This window comes from Mauremys reevesii, linkage group 23 (assembly GCF_016161935.1).
Source record: "Mauremys reevesii isolate NIE-2019 linkage group 23, ASM1616193v1, whole genome shotgun sequence".
NCBI classification, from domain to species: domain Eukaryota; kingdom Metazoa; phylum Chordata; order Testudines; family Geoemydidae; genus Mauremys; species Mauremys reevesii.
This window is the reverse complement of record NC_052645.1, coordinates 2,851,080-2,869,192: the sequence shown is the minus strand read 5'-3', so window position 1 is coordinate 2,869,192 and position 18,113 is coordinate 2,851,080. Positions and strand designations below refer to the sequence as shown.

At 50.7% G+C, this 18,113-nt stretch overlaps 5 non-coding genes across 5 annotated transcripts; 3 read left to right on the top strand and 2 right to left on the bottom strand.

The window, feature by feature from the left end:
- Positions 1–3,447: 3,447 nt before the first annotated feature.
- Positions 3,448–3,520, bottom strand: TRNAF-GAA. Its single transcript has one exon. It is a non-coding gene; the product is annotated as a tRNA-Phe (tRNA).
- A 1,484-nt stretch (positions 3,521–5,004) lies between these two features.
- On the bottom strand, positions 5,005–5,086 carry TRNAS-CGA. The gene has a single exon. It is a non-coding gene; the product is annotated as a tRNA-Ser (tRNA).
- A 3,474-nt stretch (positions 5,087–8,560) lies between these two features.
- On the top strand, positions 8,561–8,642 carry TRNAS-GCU. The gene has a single exon. It is a non-coding gene; the product is annotated as a tRNA-Ser (tRNA).
- A 1,815-nt stretch (positions 8,643–10,457) lies between these two features.
- Positions 10,458–10,531, top strand: TRNAT-UGU. The gene has a single exon. It is a non-coding gene; the product is annotated as a tRNA-Thr (tRNA).
- A 4,382-nt stretch (positions 10,532–14,913) lies between these two features.
- TRNAG-UCC lies at positions 14,914–14,985 on the top strand. Its single transcript has one exon. It is a non-coding gene; the product is annotated as a tRNA-Gly (tRNA).
- The last annotated feature ends 3,128 nt before the right edge of the window (positions 14,986–18,113 follow it).

Genomic DNA, 18,113 nt, shown 5'->3' with positions numbered 1-18,113 from the left:
CATAAAGTTCACTTTGCCTCGGCTGAAATGCCCAGGTGTGAGTGTGACGACGTGTTATATTACTGCACTGTGACTGGCCTCTGAAAACGTCCCATAATCCCCTGAAGTCAAGTGCCCACTGTGGTCATTGTTTTGAAATCGGCATGCGGATATTCCCTTTCAAAGCTCTGTTTCCGACAGCCGGCTGCTTATCTGCTCCGGGACAAAGCAACCATTACTGGGGAATGCTGCTGCCGATGATGCAGGGTGTGTGTGAGAGAGAGAGGTGGGGAGGGTGGTCTGCTGCTGTCCGAACACACAAGACAGCATGCTGACACACTCTCAGACCCCCAAAACACACTGTCTCTCCCCCCACATACACACTCCACCCCCGCCCCCCATTTGAAAAGCACATTGCAGCCACTTGCACACTGGGATAGCTACCACAGTGCACTGCTCTCTGTGGCATTTGCAAGAGCTGCTAGTGTGGCCATTCCAGTGCACTTGCAGCTGTCAGAGTAAACACACAGCAGCATTTTCCTGCTGTGGTCTCCGAGGGCTGGTTTAACTCCCAGCGCTCTACATCTGCAAGTGTAGCCAAGCGCTAAATTTGCCAGGCCAACCTACATAACACCTAACATATTTGAACCTCTTCTTTTCACACGGTTGCTCAGTCTCATGGGCTGCTTTGTCTCCAGACAGATCCATTCTCTTTCAGAACAGCCTTGCTCTTTCTGTCTGTGTCGGAGTAAACACTCCTTCACTCTATTCTCAGACAAACACTAGTATTAACTGTTTGCTACTGATGGGTTTAGAAAGCATTTGTCAAATGGAAGATTCTGTTCCTGGAGGACTGTTCTGAAGATCCAGTACTTTATACAAGAAGAGAGGAGTTTTTCACCCCGGATGGGACTTGAACCCACAATATCTGGTTTAGGAAGCTAATGTTTTCGCCATTAGGCCACTGAAGAGCAGTAGAAACGTAGATGGAAATTCCTCTCATAATTGCACATTTCTCACATTCACTCAGAAGCCAAATACCCCATTTAATCGCCTTACAGAAATGTCTGTATCCCCTGGCAGCGAGGCAACTGGGCAGGTCGCTGACAGAGCTGAGCACCACCTTTCTGCCAGCCATCGTTAGAGAAGAACCCCACCCTGGAGTCACCCCTCCCTCCTTCAGCACCTCCACGGCTGTGGCTCTGAGTGGTAGTAGGATGATTAGGGGGTGAATCCGGGACTGGAAGGGGGGTGAGGTCGGCCTGTAAGGAGTAACCAGGTGGGGCTGACCCAGGGGGAGGCTGTGGGCTGCTGGTCAGTTTAGATCAAAGCTGCACAGCGACCTGACACCCAGGGTTATACCTCATCAGGAAAGCGCGGCCATGCGGCCCAAGCCTGAGTCACGTCCGCGGCCTGGCCCGCCCCGGCTGACGGCGCGCAGAGCCACGCGAGTCAATGGCAGGTCGAGTCCGGAGCCTCGGCTCTTTCCCCTGACAGCCACACACACAGCGCTGCCTAGCGCCCCCAGAGCCTCCCTCGTGTTCTCCCGCAGCAGCCGCCTGCCGGGGTGGTGGGAAAAGGGGACCAGGAAGCACTGCAGCCTCAGGCCAGGACAGGAGGCCCTCGCCACGCCTAGGCCTGCCTCTTGCCTTCAACCCAGGCAGCCAGAGGTGCCGGGGAGCTCCCTGGCAGGCCTCCGCCTCACCCAGGAAATAAGGCAAAGGGGATGAATAAAGAAGTCAGGAAATAACAAGGAAGTGAAGCAACAAAGAATCCTGTGGCACCTTATAGACTAACAGACGTTTTGCAGTATGAGCTTTCGTGGGTGAATACCCACTTCTTCGGATGCAAGAATAACTCTGAGCGGTATCCGAAGAAGTGAGTATTCACCCACGAAAGCTCATGCTGCAAAACGTCTGTTAGTCTATAAGGTGCCACAGGAGTCTTTGTTGCTTTTACAGATCCAGACTAACACGGCTCCCCTCTGATACAAGGAAATGAAGAGGTTTGTCGAACGGGTTTCTGCCCCATTTACCATCTTCTCAGCTACCGCTCAGAGTTAAAGACCTAGAGTCGACCTATCGGCATAAGTACAGATGGTTGGATGGGAATTAAAAGGAGCTGCTGTCACAAGTGTTAGGTGCCTGCAAGCAGCATGCAGAGCGTTTAAAAACACCGCAATTAGAGGCTCAGATGAAACGTTTGCCCTAAATCAGAAGCGACAATAGGACGACCAGCAGAACGCCACTCTAGGTACATGGCAGAGTAATGGAGGCCGTTAGAGGCAAAAAGTCATTCCTCAAAATTTGGAAATCAGATCCTAGTGAGGATAGTAGGAAGGTGCACAAACTCTAGCCTGTTAAGTGTCAAAGTGTAACAAGTCGGGCCAAGAAGGAATCTGAGAAGCAACGTGCTAAAGACACAAAAGCTAAGCATAAATCCGGTCAATGCGAGTCCTGGCCTGTCCCCGCAGAAAGGTGAACCCCCTCTGTGGCTGGAGTGAGCTCCTCTAAGCCGACCTCACTACAGACCTGCGCCAGGTAGTGCTCATTGTAAAAACGTTTCCTCTGAAGGTTGGGAAAACGGGACCAGCGGTGCTCAGGCCGGCTGACATAATTAAAATCCGCCCCCCCCAACAACAAACATCATGCAGCCCAGAGGAAGGGAGCCTTTGATCTTCCCTCTCATGCCTTAACTGGGGACCATACACACTAATATAGCAGTAACCAGTGCCACAGAGCACAAAGCCCACCAGTAATGCCCTCCCTGGTTGGAGCTCCACCACCTTCTGTACTAGCACCGCGAATGTGAAAAACAAGACTCCAGCCCCATCGTTCTTCCCTGGCCAGGAGGCCCTTCCTCCAATCACCCTCTGCCTATTGAGCTACCCTAGAGTTGTTAATGTGCATTTCCTGAACACCCACCATGGCCAAGTCCAGCTGCTCCAAGGCACTGAACATCAAGTACCTCCTCCTGGGCCCCCAAATCCCTGCCACCTTCCACAGGGCCATTTTTACAGATTCCCCTTCCCTGGTACTGCCCTTGCTCAGCTGCACAGATGAGCTTCCATCCCCAATCCCTGCCTGTCACTGCCCAGCAGCCCTCTGGCACCATTCCTGAGGGTCACCCTGCCTTGCTGTCTTCCTGCCATGTTGGGAAAGACAGCTCTCATCTCTCCTTGTTAAAAGTCAGGTGGGCCAAGTAGGGGCAGAAGCCCATTCTATGTTTTCCTACTGCAGAGCCCAAGATCAGAGACTCACCATCAGTGCCACCCACAGGGGAGGCAAGTGGGGAAGTTTGTTCCAGGCCCCACAGGGGCCCCATGAGAATACAATGTTGCAACTTTTTTTAATGGAAGGGGCCCCCAAAATTGCTTTGCCCCACAGCAGCTCTGCTCACCTTGGGTGCAAGTACCACTGGGCTGCCAGAGAACAAGCTGCCCCCCTGTACAAAGAGAATAAAAGAACCTGTCAAAGCCTGGGATTGAACCAGGAACCTTTAGATCTTCAGTCTAACGCTCTCCCAACTAAGCTACTTTGGCAGCCATGGAGCAGTATTTTGGCCTGTTGCTTCTCTGCCCGGGATGTTTTTGCAGCAGTTGCACACAAACAGGACGTCATTGGGAGCGGCCCATGAAGACAAGACTCGCTTTTGCCTGCCTTGCTCAGCTTGACTTGCTGCCTCACCCCGTTCCTGCCCTAGTGCCCGGGTTGACCTGGTGGTGGAAGGGGACGGGGGGCCAGTGGTGTGGGGAGGAAGTTGAGCTGGACCCTGAGCTAGACTAGACCCTGGCAGTGAGAGTCTGGCCACCACTTGCCGCCCCACCCTGTTGTCCTGGCTTCCCCCACTGGGCGTCATTTCGGGAGGGAAGTGGGGCTTCTGCCTCCCCTCCCCGATTTTCACACCGCAGAGGAGTGAGGACAGGAAAACGAACGGCTGCTCCACACCCCCACCGGAGGAACCCGGCGCCCTTAGCTGTGGGGAGTAAGAAGTGGCTGTTGGCTGACAGGGCCTGTCCCCGAGGAGCTGGAACAGCAGCTGCCGCCTCCCCCTCGGCTCCAGGCTGTGGGAAATGCTCATTGCCTGGCTGCATGGGCGGCTGCTGCTCCGTGCTCTGGAGAGCGTCTGTATTGCTCTGTCAACCCCCCGTCTTCACTGAGCCAGTCTGGTAAGGTCCCAAGTGCCCCCTCCGGCCTGGCAGCTGAGAGTCTGTGCAGACATCAGCCCCCCTGCCAGCCCCACAGGCAGCAGCAGCGCCAGCCCCCCAGCACCACAGGGGCACTCGATGCACTTCCTGAGGGGAAATGGCTCCTGGCGTCCAGCTGCTAGAGTGAGAGCCAGGAGAGAGCAGTGTCTGGCTCACCTTGGGGAGACAAGAGACCTGGTGAGTGCGGATCTCCTCAGCCCCCACAAGGCTGGTCAGTTTTATTGTCACTGTGATAGTCGGTGCTTCCTTCAGGGCCGGCCCTAGAGGGATCCGGGTATGGGACAAATCCCCTTTCCTCCCCAGGCCCTGCCCCACTCCACCCCTTCCCCAAGCCCCCACCCTGTCCCATCTCTTCCCGCCCTGCACCTTCCTGCCCCATTCCTCTCCCTCTCCCACTCTCCCTGCTCCTCCCCAGCGCCTCCTGCACCCCACTGAACAGCTGATCACTGGCAAGTGTGAGGAGCTTGTCAGCAAGGCCTGTAGTGGGTGGGGAGCTGGCTGCCAGTGGGTGCTGAGCACCTTTTTTTCTCTCTGTTGGTTCTGCAGCCCCGTAGCTCCCATGGAGTCGCTGACTCACATGCTAGAGAGAGGAGCAGAACCAGGGCTATGGCTGATCTATGGGGCACTAGGTGAGTGGCAGAGGCTTCAGGTGCTGAGAGTTTGCCCGACCCTCAGGTACACAGTGTGCGGGAGTGTCCCAGGCATCTCGATGAAAGGAGCAGAACAGAATTTACTTGGGGTGGGGAGAGAATTGAGAGTGTCTCAGGGGGTTGTACAGAGGTATTGCCCGGGTGAGAGACTGGCTAAAACACAGGCCTCGCTGTGAGCAGGATTTGAACCTGCGCAGGGGAACCCTATTGGATTTCGACTCCAACGCCTTAACCACTCGGCCATCACAGCTGTGAGCACAAAACTGCCCCAATGCCAGAGAAACTGGTAAAGAATCACAATGCCCAGGCGTGAAGTCATCTGAACTACAGGATTCCCACAGCAAACCTGGCTCCCAAAGCACAGGGGGGATTTGGGGTTTGTTCTGTTTGCTTAGCCAGGTGCCACAGGAGTCTTTGCTGCTTTTACAAATCCAGACTAACACGGCCCCTCTGATACTCCTAGTGACACTCTCCAATGGATCCCCATCCTCCACCCACCTTGAGCTAGGTAGGAGCGGATCATCATTATCCCTACTTGAGAGAGGGAGAAGCTAAGGCTGAGAAAGGAGAATTGACTTGTCTTAGGTCACACAGCCAGCCAGTGGCAGAGTTGGGAATAGGACCCAAGAGCCCTGATTTTGAAACTAACCATCAGATCGTCAATTTCAAACACTGAATGACCTGAATAAAGTGCTCTCAGATGAGCTCCAGACCAACAACAGTTCACAGTAATTATTAAACAAGTATTTGAGGAGAACTGCAATGTTAGAGAGAATCATGAACTGCTCAGAGACCATTAATGCAGCAAAGCAGCAAAATTTGTCAACATATAACAGGGTATGACTTATTTCCTTGGTCTTAAAAGAGAACAACAAGGACCTGAATCTCCACCCTGTCAATAACCCTCTGCTCAGCCAATCAGGGTAGAGACTGAGGACGGGAGGCTGAGGGTTCTCACCAGAGAGCCCAAAGGATGGCCCAGGTCACTGGTGGGGATCACTGCCCGAGCACTATTTCAGCCCCACATTTTTGGGTGGACCTCCCACAGTGGGAGCTGCAGAGCACTCCCCCGCAACACACACACACACACACACACACACACACACACACCGCTCCTGGTGTTGGGAGGGGAACAGGTGAAAGGACAAAAGAAGCAAGAGACAAAGAGAAAGGAGGAAGGGATGGATGGAGGAAAAGGTGAAACAAAAAGGACAAACCCTAATGTCCCCACTGATTCTATGGGACAAAATCCCAGGTGCGGAATAAAATTCTGCCTCCTTAAGTTTGTGTTTTCCATGCCTAGAATTCAACTGTCACCAGATGGATCAGACCGAACAGGTTTCAAACCTCAAGGAGGCTCTTACCTTCTAAACAGGGATGGCTGTTTTCTAGTAAAATCATGAAAAGGGAAGGAGAAAACTCAAAAGAGGTTCCTCCTGGCGCTCACGTGCCTGAACCCGAATACTCTCTCAGTCCTCAAAGAGAGACCTGGAGAAGGAGACTTGCTGAAGCAAAGCCACAGGGTCTCTGAGGTTTCCCTGGCCCCTCGCCCTGTCCTGCCTGGCTGATGTCAGCATCTCTCTGTGAGGTCACCACCTCCCCACCACCTTGGACCAATAGTCTGAGGTCCTGCAAAAGGCCTTTGTGATGTCACTGCCACACCCCTCCCTTGCTGTGCTAATGTCCTGCCCCTGGCCAGGCACTTTGGAGGTTTGAGCTACTCCCTGTGGATCACCCCACTCAAGGAGCATTCGTTCTAGGCAGCAAGCCGGCTAGACAGGAAAACATCAGATGCTGCTCCCAATGCTACACTCAGCTTTTCAGAAATTAGTCGCCTTTATGGCCAGAAGAGACGATTAGAGCATCTAATCTGACCACTTGAGGATCACTTGAGCTGCAGTCAAGCACTCTACCGCTGAGCTATACCCCCACAATGACCTGAGTAGGGAATCGTGATTTTCAGGACTTTGAAGGACAAACCCTGATTCATCGAGCTCCTTTGCCATTCCCAGACCACAGGTGGTTTTAAAAATGGGGTTTGATTAAACTTCTTAAATGTGGCAAACACCACAGCTTGCACACCCACCGATATAGCTTCTCCCACTGACATAGCTGCCACCTCTTGGGAAGTGGATTAACTACACCCCCAGGAAAACTCTCTCCCATCAGCCTAGAGCAGTGGTTCTCAAACTGTGGGGCAAGACCCCAAAGTGGGTCATAACCGTGTTTTAATGGGGTTGCCAGGGCTGGCGTTAGACTTGTTGGGGCCTGGGGCTGAAGCCAAATTTCTGAGCCCCACCACCCAGGGCTGAATCCTTCAAGCTCTGGTTTTGACCTCCCCTAACTGGGGCAGGGCTCAGGCTTTGTCTTCCCTGCCTCTGCTCAGTGGGGAGGGGCCTAGTCCCTCTTTCCAGGGCCATGGAGTAAGTTTTTTTTGGGCAGAAGGGGGTTGCAGTGAAAGGAAATTTGAGAAACGCTGGCATAGAGCCTCTGAATATGTCTAGACTTGGCTCCATGTGGCAGATCAGACACGGAAAGTACAGCCATGGAGACACCACACACCAGCCTTGCCTAACAGGCAAGAATCAAACCTCCACAGAAAGACGCCTGTTGCTTTCTAACCCATCTCCCTAAGCCCTCAGCCACCAACACTTAACAAAGGGGCTTTTCTACACGATGGTTCTGGTCTCACTGAAGGGTCATTTCCAATTGTTTGCTCAGACCAGCATTAGGGAAAATGGTGCCCTGGGCAAAGCTTGTACTTTGGCACTTCCCCATTGCCCTGGACGGTCCCCACTCCCCTTTACCGCTAGCTCCTGCACTCCCACCCCTTGCACCTCCTTCACCCCTAACTCCTGCCCCCTCCTGTGCCCCCTTTGCCCTTAACTCCCTGGGCCACCAGCCATTGCCCCTCTCCTGCAGCCCCTTCACATGGCTCCAGTGCTGGGGGCCCGCACTTGTTCTCCCTTTCCCTGGGCTTTGGCATCACTAGCCCCTGCTTAGCGAGTAGGGTTCAGTGGTTCCCAAAATGTGGGGCATGACTCCTAGGGGGACACAGAGGAACATGCATGGGGGCACCTCAGGGCCTGAGCCAGCCCCCATGGAGGGAGCAGCACTCAGCCCCACTCTGCCCCAGCTCTTCCCCAACCCCAACGTCAGCCTGGGGCTCTGGCTCCCAGCTCAGCCTCGATCCCCTTACCCCTGTCTGCACCCCTCTCCCCAGCAAGCAACAGCCCCACTCCCAGCCTCAGTTCTTGACTGCGGCTTCCAAGGGGCCACAGCCATGGCTAAGAGGGCACAGAGTGAAATGTTTGGGGACCACTGGTTTAGGGTGATGTTCTCAATCACTTCTATGAAGTCCAATAAAAGCTATTCCTCACCCACCCACCCACCCTCCATCAGGACAGTCTAGGTATGTTCTGCTGCCCTTCAATCATGCAGGAAGGATAATAACATTTCATTCCATTGAATCCTAAAGTGATTTGTAACCCACCACCAGCCGAAACTGGTCATTTTGGGAAAGCGGCCCCATCATGCTGCATACCTAGGCAGAGTAGGTGTGTCTGTGCAAACACGCTCTGTTCCTGAAGTCTTTCCCCCAGCTCCTCACTAGATGTGAGGGGGAGCTCATTCAGCCCCTGCTTCTGCGTAGTATTTAAAAACTCCTTATTGGCCCTAGCTCTGCTGGCCTTAGATTTCTCCTCCTGTCCCTTTTAACAGCTCAGATGAGGTGGCCGAGTGGTTAAGGTGATGGACTGCTAATCCATTGTGCTTTGCATGCATGGGTTCAAATCCCATTCTCATCGGATGCATTTAGTTTTCACCCTCCTTTGTAGACAACCATCTCCCCTTTGGTACAATGACAGCTCAAACGATCTTGCTTCTTGCAAACAAAAACCTTCTCAGAAACTCAGAACTCCCTTGCTTTAAATAAAATGTCTAAATCCCAGATTTCTTTAAAAAAGAAATTCTCTAGTGCTGTATTTCTTAGTTTTTATCTCAAGAGGTAACATCCTCATCTTCTCCCCAAAACACCCTGGGACCTGCCCAAATTATTAAAATACCCTCAACTCGAGCAAGGCCACAACAGTGAACCAGAGCTAGTATCTAGGCCAAGCTGTTCTGAAGGAGGCAGCTCAAACATTTTCTCCCTGCTTCCCTTGGCCAAGTCTGACTGAGAAAACAAAATTCCCCAAACTGAAAATTTTCTGCTGAAAAACTAATACTAGTCTGTTTGGGGACTTTGGTTTGAAAGTATTATTGTTATTATTCTCTTCTGATTTCTGAGTCAGTTCAGTTCAGTCTTTTTCCTCCAGGTGTGTTTCCAGCTGCTGAGTTGTGGGGGAGAGAGGCCAGGTCATGATGTCTCTTCCCCTCTTTCATAGTTTCCTCTGACTTGCTAGGAAGCTCCTTTGCTACGATGTGAGTCAATCAGTGTCCATTGTCGCTGTGCTATCTCGGAGAAGCCTGCATTGTACACGGTTCCTGGGATGGTCCTTGGGAGTGTGGATCCCTTCAATGGGCCAGCAGCGAGTCTGGCTCCTCCCTTGTCGCACCTGAAAGTCTGGTGGGGGGCATTTCCCAACCTCATAACATATCTCAGTAACGCACACAGAGCAAAACTTCATAACTTCCCAACCAATGCGAGCACACACAATCCAACACGATATTAATGTTCAACAGATCAAGACTTTTGAAATGACACCTCACCAGGCAGACTTTGTACGAACCATCTCATCATTATATGAGAGTGGTGAATATGGGGCTTGCAGGGTGCTGCTCTGAGCACAGCGTGCCACACCTGGGCTTACATTGTAATGGAGACGTACCCTTAGAGTCCATCTCTCCTGGGATAAAGATGGCCCACACCTGACTCTCTGCCAATCCCCACTGGGCCCTGAGAAGTGTTGTTCGTGTTTGGATTCTATAAAGCAGAGGAGCAGATGAAGTTTTGCTCCCAAGGTGTGTGTGTGATTCTTTGGACAGGTCTACACTACAAAATTAGGTTGGTGTAATTACATGACTTAGGCTGGCAATGCAGTTCTATCAAGCTAATCCCGGTGTAGATAGCGGCTCAGCTGTCAGAACTTTCTGGAGCTATGAAAGGGGAGGTACCCAGCCTCTGTAGCAGGAATGCAGGGCAGGTGAGTTCACGGCAGGCATGGAGGGATACTGGTGGAGGCCAGTTATGGTGATATAATGACCAGCAGCATTTACACTGACATTTGTCACTTTAAGTTTGCTGCAAAAAGCACTAGGCCTCTCGTCGAGGTGGTTTTATTTTGTCACCAGAACAGGGCAATTTTGTCGCCAGACGTGGTATTGCAGTGTGTGCACCAGCCACAAGCTGCTGACCGAGGGAGCGTTGTGTGTTTTTCACGCATCTGAGCAATATAATGATGCTGAAGTAACCTTGTAGTGCAGACCTGGCCAAAGATTCTCTCTCTCTCTCTCTCTCTCTCACACACACACACACACACACACACACACACACAGCTAGCAAGGAAAACCTCACCTGCTCCTCTGCTTTGCAGAATCCAAACACAAGCAAAGCTTGTCAGGCCCCAGTGGGGATGGCAGGGAGTCAGGTGTGGGCAGACACTGTGCTGTTGCCACAGGCAGGCACCATGGCTTAGCTGGCTAAAGCACCTGCCTTGTAAACAGGAGATCCTGGGTTCAATTCCCAGTGGTGCCTTATTGACTAACTCTTGGGCAACCTGGTATTGGCTACTGTGGGAAGACAAAACACAGAGCTCTTTGGTCCAGCCCAGTATAGTTGTTTAAATTATACTCACAGGCACTGATAACAGACTTACTGAAAATTTGGGAGTTAAGAGCTGATAGGTCAGTGTTCCAGCCTGTCACAGATGATCCTGCTTCCTCTGGGACAGGGGCAGGTCTGGGCTCTCACACTGAATGGCTCATTGTGGCTGGCAGAACCTGTGGGCAGCTTGTTTAGTTTGCACCGAGGGTTGAGTCCTGCTTTGTGCACCGTGTGTGAGAATGAAAATCCTAAACTGCCCTTTGAAATAACGAATGCAGCAGGACGTGTTATTGTCTCTGCCCCAAAGCAGACAGACCAATGGAGAAATGCCATTGAGTCCAGGCTAATACTCCACTGCCATTTTACCTTGTTTGCTTGCTAAACTCCCTCCCAACCTTGAGGGCTCCCAGAGCCCGGTATTGACCCTGAGCCGAGAGGTCTACGCTGCAAATTTACCACCCCATGGCTAGCCTGGGAGCCTGCACTGGCACGGGACAGCGCTGGGTGTTTCATTGCAGTGTGGACATAGCCCAGCATTATGTCTACACTGCCATTAACACACCCAAGTCACTATTCTCAAACCCTGGGTCAGTTGATTCAGCGTAGACACTTGGGCTTCAGCCCAGCCTCCAAGACCCCATGAGGGGTGAGGGTCTCCGAGCCTGGGCTCCAGTCTGAGCCCAGATGTCTACGCTGTAGTTTTTAGCTCCACAACCTGAGCCCCAGGAGCCCAAATCAGATCATCCAGGCCAGCCGGGCCAGTGGGATTTTATCACAGTCTAGATGCCCTCTCAGGGTATGTCTACACTGCAATGTAAGCCCAAGGTTAGTAGAAGTCATGTCAGCAGCCCCAACACATAAACATAAACCACAAGGGAAAGACCCACCCCCCAGATAAGCTGGGCAGTGTCCTTCTCCCTACGGTTCGTAAGTCCAGCAACCAAAGTCCTTTAACATGAGCCATCCCCGCTCTGCACCCCACTCACAGCTGTTGTCCTTAGTCAGAGCAAGCCCAGAGGTGCCTCTGTACAGTTCACCTGCCATCCTGGGTGGAAAAGGGGGGAATATAAGAAGGCTCCATACTCACTATGTTGTCTAGGGACTCACTCATCCCTCTACAGCCACCCTGTCCTAAAGTTGGTCTGACACCTAAATTTTAGCATTGGGACCCAGACCCCAGCCCACTCAGCTTTGGAACCCCTGTCCCCTGCCTAGCAAGTGCTATTGAATTGAGGGTGAGTCCCTCAATCGGGGTCTGCCAAGCACAGTTGTGCTGCCCTCGATTCACACAACAAGGATAACAACCCTTTATTTCTCCTGCCCCCAATAACATGGAGACTGGGAGTCCAGCACCAACCACAAGTGATCATTTCGGCAAGCAACCCAACCTATTTCCAACACACTGTAAAATCCACATGCAGACTCATACACAAAACCTTGCAATAAAATCTTCCTGAGCGGGTCTGAAGCACCTGCTGCTGGAGGGAAGGAGGGAGCCGTGGATTGGGATTGAGGAGCAGCATGAGGAGAAGGGGCCTGTGGGTTGGGACAGAGGAGAAGGGTGAAGAGGAGCAGGCTCGGGTTGGGAGTGAGGAGCAGTGAGCATAGGAGGGACTGAGGGTTGGGTCTGAGGGGCACTGGGAAAAGAGGCGACATGGGTTTAGGCTGAAGAGCATCTTCATTTGGGGATCCAGCAGGACAGAGGAAGGCAGCAGGTGATTCTAATTCCTTAGGGATATTCTGTGTGTGTGTGTGTGTGTGTGTGTGTGTGTGTGTGTGTGTGCGCGCGCGTGCAGGGGAGGAACATGCTCTATGCCCAGAGGCCTTTATTCCTCCAGGCTGCAAGGACAGAGGGGCTGTCAGGAAGTTGCCCCTTCAAACCACACACAAAAAGGCCCTTCTGAGGAAAGGGAAAATCCTGAAGAGAAAAAGTAACATCAAAGAGGACTCCAGCAAGACAGTGTAAGATCTTGGGGAGTAGTTTATCACCTGACCAGGGACTTGAACCCTGGACCCTCAGATTAAAAATTTGATGCTCTGCCCACTGAGCTAGCCAGGCTCATAAAGAAAAATAGCAAGTTGGTGCAGAGGAGAAACTAGTCAAGAAAACAAGAGCGGGAAACAATATGGGAAACCTGCTGCTCTCTCTGGCCTGGTCAACACTACGAGTTTATATCGAATTTAGCAGCGTTAAATCGCATTAACCCTGCACCCATCCACACAACGAAGCCCTTTATATCGATATAAAGGTCTCTTAATACCGGTATCTGTACTCCTCTCCGAAGAGGGGAGTAGCGCTGAAATCGGCATTGCCATGTCGGATTAGGGTTAATGTGGCCACAATTCAACGGTATTGGCCTCCGGGTGCTATCCCACAGTGCACCATTGTGACCGCTCTGCACAGCAATCTGAACTCGGATGCACTGGCCAGGTAAACAGAAAAAGCCCCATGAACTTTTGAATTTCATTTCCTGCTTGCCCAGCGTGGGCGCCGATCAACACAGGTGACCATGCAGTCCCAGAATCCAAAAAGAGCTCCAGCATTGACTGTAGGGGAGATACTGAAGCTGATCTTTGTATGGGGAGATGAATCTGTTCTATCAGAACTCCATTCCAAAAGACGAAATGCCAAAACATTTGAAAAAAATCTCCCAGGCTATGATGGAGAGAGGCCACATCAGGGACTCAACACAGTGCTGAAACTTAAGGAGCTGAGACAAGCGTACCAGAAAGCCAAAGAATGAAATGGACGCTCATGGAGGGAGGGGCGGCTGATGACTGTAGCTATCCCACAGTTCCCGCACTCTCCCAAAACCATTTGAATTCTTGGCTGAGTTCCCAAAGCCTGAAGGGTCAAAAACATTGTCACGGGTGGTTCAGGGTATATGTCATTGCCCCCCCTCCCCCGTGAAAGCAAAGGGAAAAAATAATTTCTCGCTTTTTTTCAATGTCACCGTATGTCTACCGGATTCTGCTGGCACATGTTGTGCTGCAGCACTACACAGCAGCATCCCCTTCCCTTCCCTTCCCTTCCAGATGGCAGACGGTACAGTAGGACTGGTATCAGTCATCGTCATCCCGTGAGTGCTCCTGGCTGACCTCGGTGAGGTCGCCCAGGGGCACCTGGGCAAAAATGTGAATGACTCCCAGGTCATTCTCTTCTTTAAGCTTTGTCTAATGGAGATTCAGTCCTGCCTGGAATATCATAGCAGCTGGAGGCTGCCCCCCCTCCTCCTTTGAGCTCTACTTGCAGAGGCAATAAAGTCAGTGTTGTTTCAAATTCCTGCATTCTTTATTACTTCATCACACAAATGGGGGGATAACTGCAACAGTAGCCCAGGAGGGGTGGGGGAGGAGGGAAGCAATGGGTGTGGTTGTTGCAGGGGCACCCCCTAGAATGGCATGCAGCTCATCATTTCTGCGGGATGTCTGGGGCTCTGACCCGGAGTGGCTGTTTGCCTCTCTGGTTCTTTAGTAGGCTTGTCTGATAGTCTAGACAGGACTGACTCTCCCTTTAGACAAAACGTAAAGAAGGGAATGACCGGGGGAGCACCCATGACAGCAGCAGACAGTACATTATGACTGGTCACTGTCATTGTCAACTTGCAAAGCAGCAGATGGGATGGGATGGCTAGTAACTATCTTTGCTAACTTGCAAAAGGCAAGGGGATGCTGCCGTAGCGCTGCAGTACGCGTCTGTCAGCACCATCCAGTAGACATACGGTGACAGTGAAAAAAGGCTGAACGGGCTCCATGGTTGCCGTGCTATGGCGTCTGCCCGGGCAATCCAGGGAAAAGGGCACGAAATGATTGTCTGCCGTTTCTTTCACGGAGGGAGGATTGAGTGACAACATTTACCCAGAATCACCCATGACACTGTTTTTGCCCCATCAGGCATTGGGATCTCAACGCGAATTCCAATGGGCGGGGAGACTCGGGAACTATGGGATAGCTATGGGATAGCTACCCACAATGCAACACTCTGGAAATTGACACTAGCCTCGTACATGGACGCACACCACTTAATTAATGTGCTTAGTGTGGCCGCGTGCACTCGACTTTATACAATCTGTTTCCAAAAAACAATTTCTGTAAAATTGGAATAATCCCATAGTGTAGACATACCCTGTGATTAACAACTTTGCTGGCTAATTGAAAGGCTTTGCTGGCTAATTGAAAGGCTGATGGTTCAAACCCAAGTGAAGATGGAGGTGTTTTTAGTGATGAGAATCCAGTACATTTTAACAGGCAGAAAAGTGCCTCAATGCTGCTCTAGCCTCATTGGGCAAGCATAAGTGGCACTTTTGCCAGATGCATTGGTGGTATAGTGGTGAGCATAGCTGCCTTCCAAGCAGTTGACCTGGGTTCGATTCCCAGCCAATGCAGGGAAGTGACATTTTCTCTACTGGGAATTGGTTTTATTTCAGTCACGTTGTATCAGTTTATCAATGAAATGAGAGAATCAATGTCCTGCAGGTCATTCAACACACAGTGGAGGAAGAAAGGGGTGGGACTGTACAATGAGCTGTTGGAGTTATCTGGTATTACAATGTTTGGTTTATTTAAAAAAAAATATCTTTACTTCCCTCTCCCTTTTAGACTCAAAGCCTTTAAGGTCAGAAGGGAACAATGTGATCATCTAGTCCGACCTGCTGCACCTTGCAGGCCAAAAGACACCACCCACCCACTCCTGTAATAGACCCGGGAGGGGAGGCAGCTCTGTTCATTGCCCCTACCCCAGGCAGCACATGGAGGCCCTCTGCTCCCCTCCCCCCATGGGTGTGCAGAGATGTGCCAGCAGCACTGAGGTGGCTCCCTGCCCACTCTGCCTCCGTCCCTCCGTGCCACTCCCAGAAATGGCCGGCATGTCCCAGCATCCCCTGGGGTGGGGGGGAGTGTCTCCATTCATAGAATCATAGAATTCAAGATCAGAAGGGACCATTATGATCATCTAGTCTGACCTCCTGCAAGATGCAGGCCACATAAGCCGATCCACCCACTCCTTAGCAAGCGACCCCTGCCCCATGCTTCGGAGGAAGGCGAAAAACCTCCAGGGCCATTGCCAATCTTCCCTGGAGGAAAATTCCTTCCCGACCCCAAATATGGCGGTCAGCTGAACCCCGAGCATGCGGGCAAGACTCTCCAGCCAAACCCTCTGGAAAAGGTTATATCATACCATTGACCCATTGTACTATTTACCAGTGTGGCACTTAATTGACCTATTGACTAAGCCCGTTATCCTATCATACCATCCCCTCCATAAACTTATCTAGCTTAATCTTAAAGTCATGGAGGTCCTTCGCCCCCACTGTTTCCCTCGGTAGGCTGTTCCAGTATTGCTGATGGTTAGAAACCTTCGTCTAATTTCAAGCCTGAATTTCCTGACTGACAGTTTATATCCGTTTGTCCTCGTGTCCACATTAGCACTGAGCTGAAATAATTCTTCTCCTTCCCTGGTATTTATCCCTCTGATATATTTAAAGAGTGTAATCATATCTCCTCTTATCCTTCTTTTGGTTAAGGAAAACAAACCGAGCTCCTCAAGTCTCCTTTCATACGAAAGGCCTTCCATTCCTCGGATCATTCTAGTGGCCCTTCTTTGTACCCGTTCTAGTTTGAATTCATCCTTCTTAAACATGGGAGACCAAAACTGCACACAATACTCCAAATGAGGTCTCACCAACGCCTTATATAACGGGACTAGCACCTCCTTATCCCTACTAGAAATACCTCGCCTAATGCAACCCAAGACCGCATTAGCTTTTTAACGGCCACATCACATTGCCTACTCATAGTCATCCTGCGATCAACCAGGACTCCTAGGTCCTTCTCCTCCTCCGTTACTTCCAACTGGTGTGTCCCCAGCTTATAACTAAAGTTCTTGTTAGACATCCCTAAATGCATAACCTTACACTTCTCACTATTGAATTTCATCCTGTTACTAATACTCCAGTTTACAAGGTCATCTAAATCTCCCTGGAGAATATCCCGATCCTCTTCCGAATTGACAATACCCCCCAACTTGGTGTCATCCGCAAACTTTATCAGCCCACTCCTACTCTTGGTTCCCAGGTCAGCAATAAATAGATTGAATAAAATCGGACCCAAAACCGAGCCTTGAGGAACTCCACTGGTAACCCCCCTCCAACCGGACAGTTACCCTTCAATACTACCCTCTGCAGTCTCCCTTTAACCAGCTCCTTATCCACCTCTGGATTTTCATTTCGATCCCCATCTTTTCCAATTTAACCAGTAATTCTTCATGCGGTACTGTATCAAACGCCTTACTGAAATCCAGATATATTAGATCCACCGCATTTCCCTTGTCTAAAAAATCTGTTACTTTCTCAAAGAAGGAGATCAAGTTGGTTTGGCACGATCTACCTTTTGTAAATCCATGCTGTAATCTATCCCAGTGCCATCGGCCTCATGCTCCGGAACCACTCTCTCTTTTAAGATTTTTTCCATGATTTTGCATACTACAGATGTTAGACTAACAGGCCTATAATTCCCGGGTCACTTTTTTCCTTCTTGAATATAGGAACTACATTAGCTAATCTCCAGTCAGTCGGTACAATCCCGAATTTAGGATTTATTAAAGATTATCGCTAACGGGCTAGCAATATCCCTCGCCAATTCCCTTAATATTCTAGGATGAAGATTATCCGGGCCCCCTGATTTGCTTCCGTTAAGCTGTTCAAGTTTGGCTTCTACCTCAGATACCGTAATGTCTACCCCCATATCTTCATTCCCATCGGTCCCTCTATCACTATTCCTTAGCCCTTCATTAGCCTCATTAAAGACCGAGGCAAAGTATTCGTTCAGATATTGTGCCATTCCAAGATTATCCCTAATCTCCACTCCGTTTAAAGTTTTAAGCGGTCCCACTTCTTCTTTCTTGGTTTTCTTCCTATTTATATGGCTAAAAACCGTTTGCTATTGGTTTTAATCCCTTCGCTAGGTCCATCTCCACTCATCGCTTTGCCTTTCTCACAGCTTCCTGCACCTCTGACCTCAAAAAGGTAGGTTTCCTTGCTGATCCCACCCAATTTACACTCCTGGTACGCTGTCTGTTTTTTCTTAATGACCCCTCTAAGACGCTTGCTCATCCAGCTCGGTCTAAAACTGCTACCTACGAGCCGTTTCCCCCTTCTCGGGATACATGCCTCTGACAACTCCTGCAACTTCAACCTGAAGTAACCCCAGGCGTCATCTGCCCTTAGATCCCTAAATATGTTAGCCCAGTCCACTTCCCTAACTAGTCGCCTTAATTTAGTAAAATTAGCCCTTTTGAAATCATACACCCTAGTCTCAGATGCACTATTGATTATCCTCCCATTTATTTGGAAACGAATTAGCTCATGATCACTCGAGCCAAGGTTGTCCCCTACAACAATGTCCTCAACAAGGTCCTCGTTACTCACCAAAATCAAATCTAAAATGGCATCCCCCCTCGTCGGTTCAGCAACCACTTGATGAAGGAATTCATTAGCTATCACGTCTAGGAAAAGCT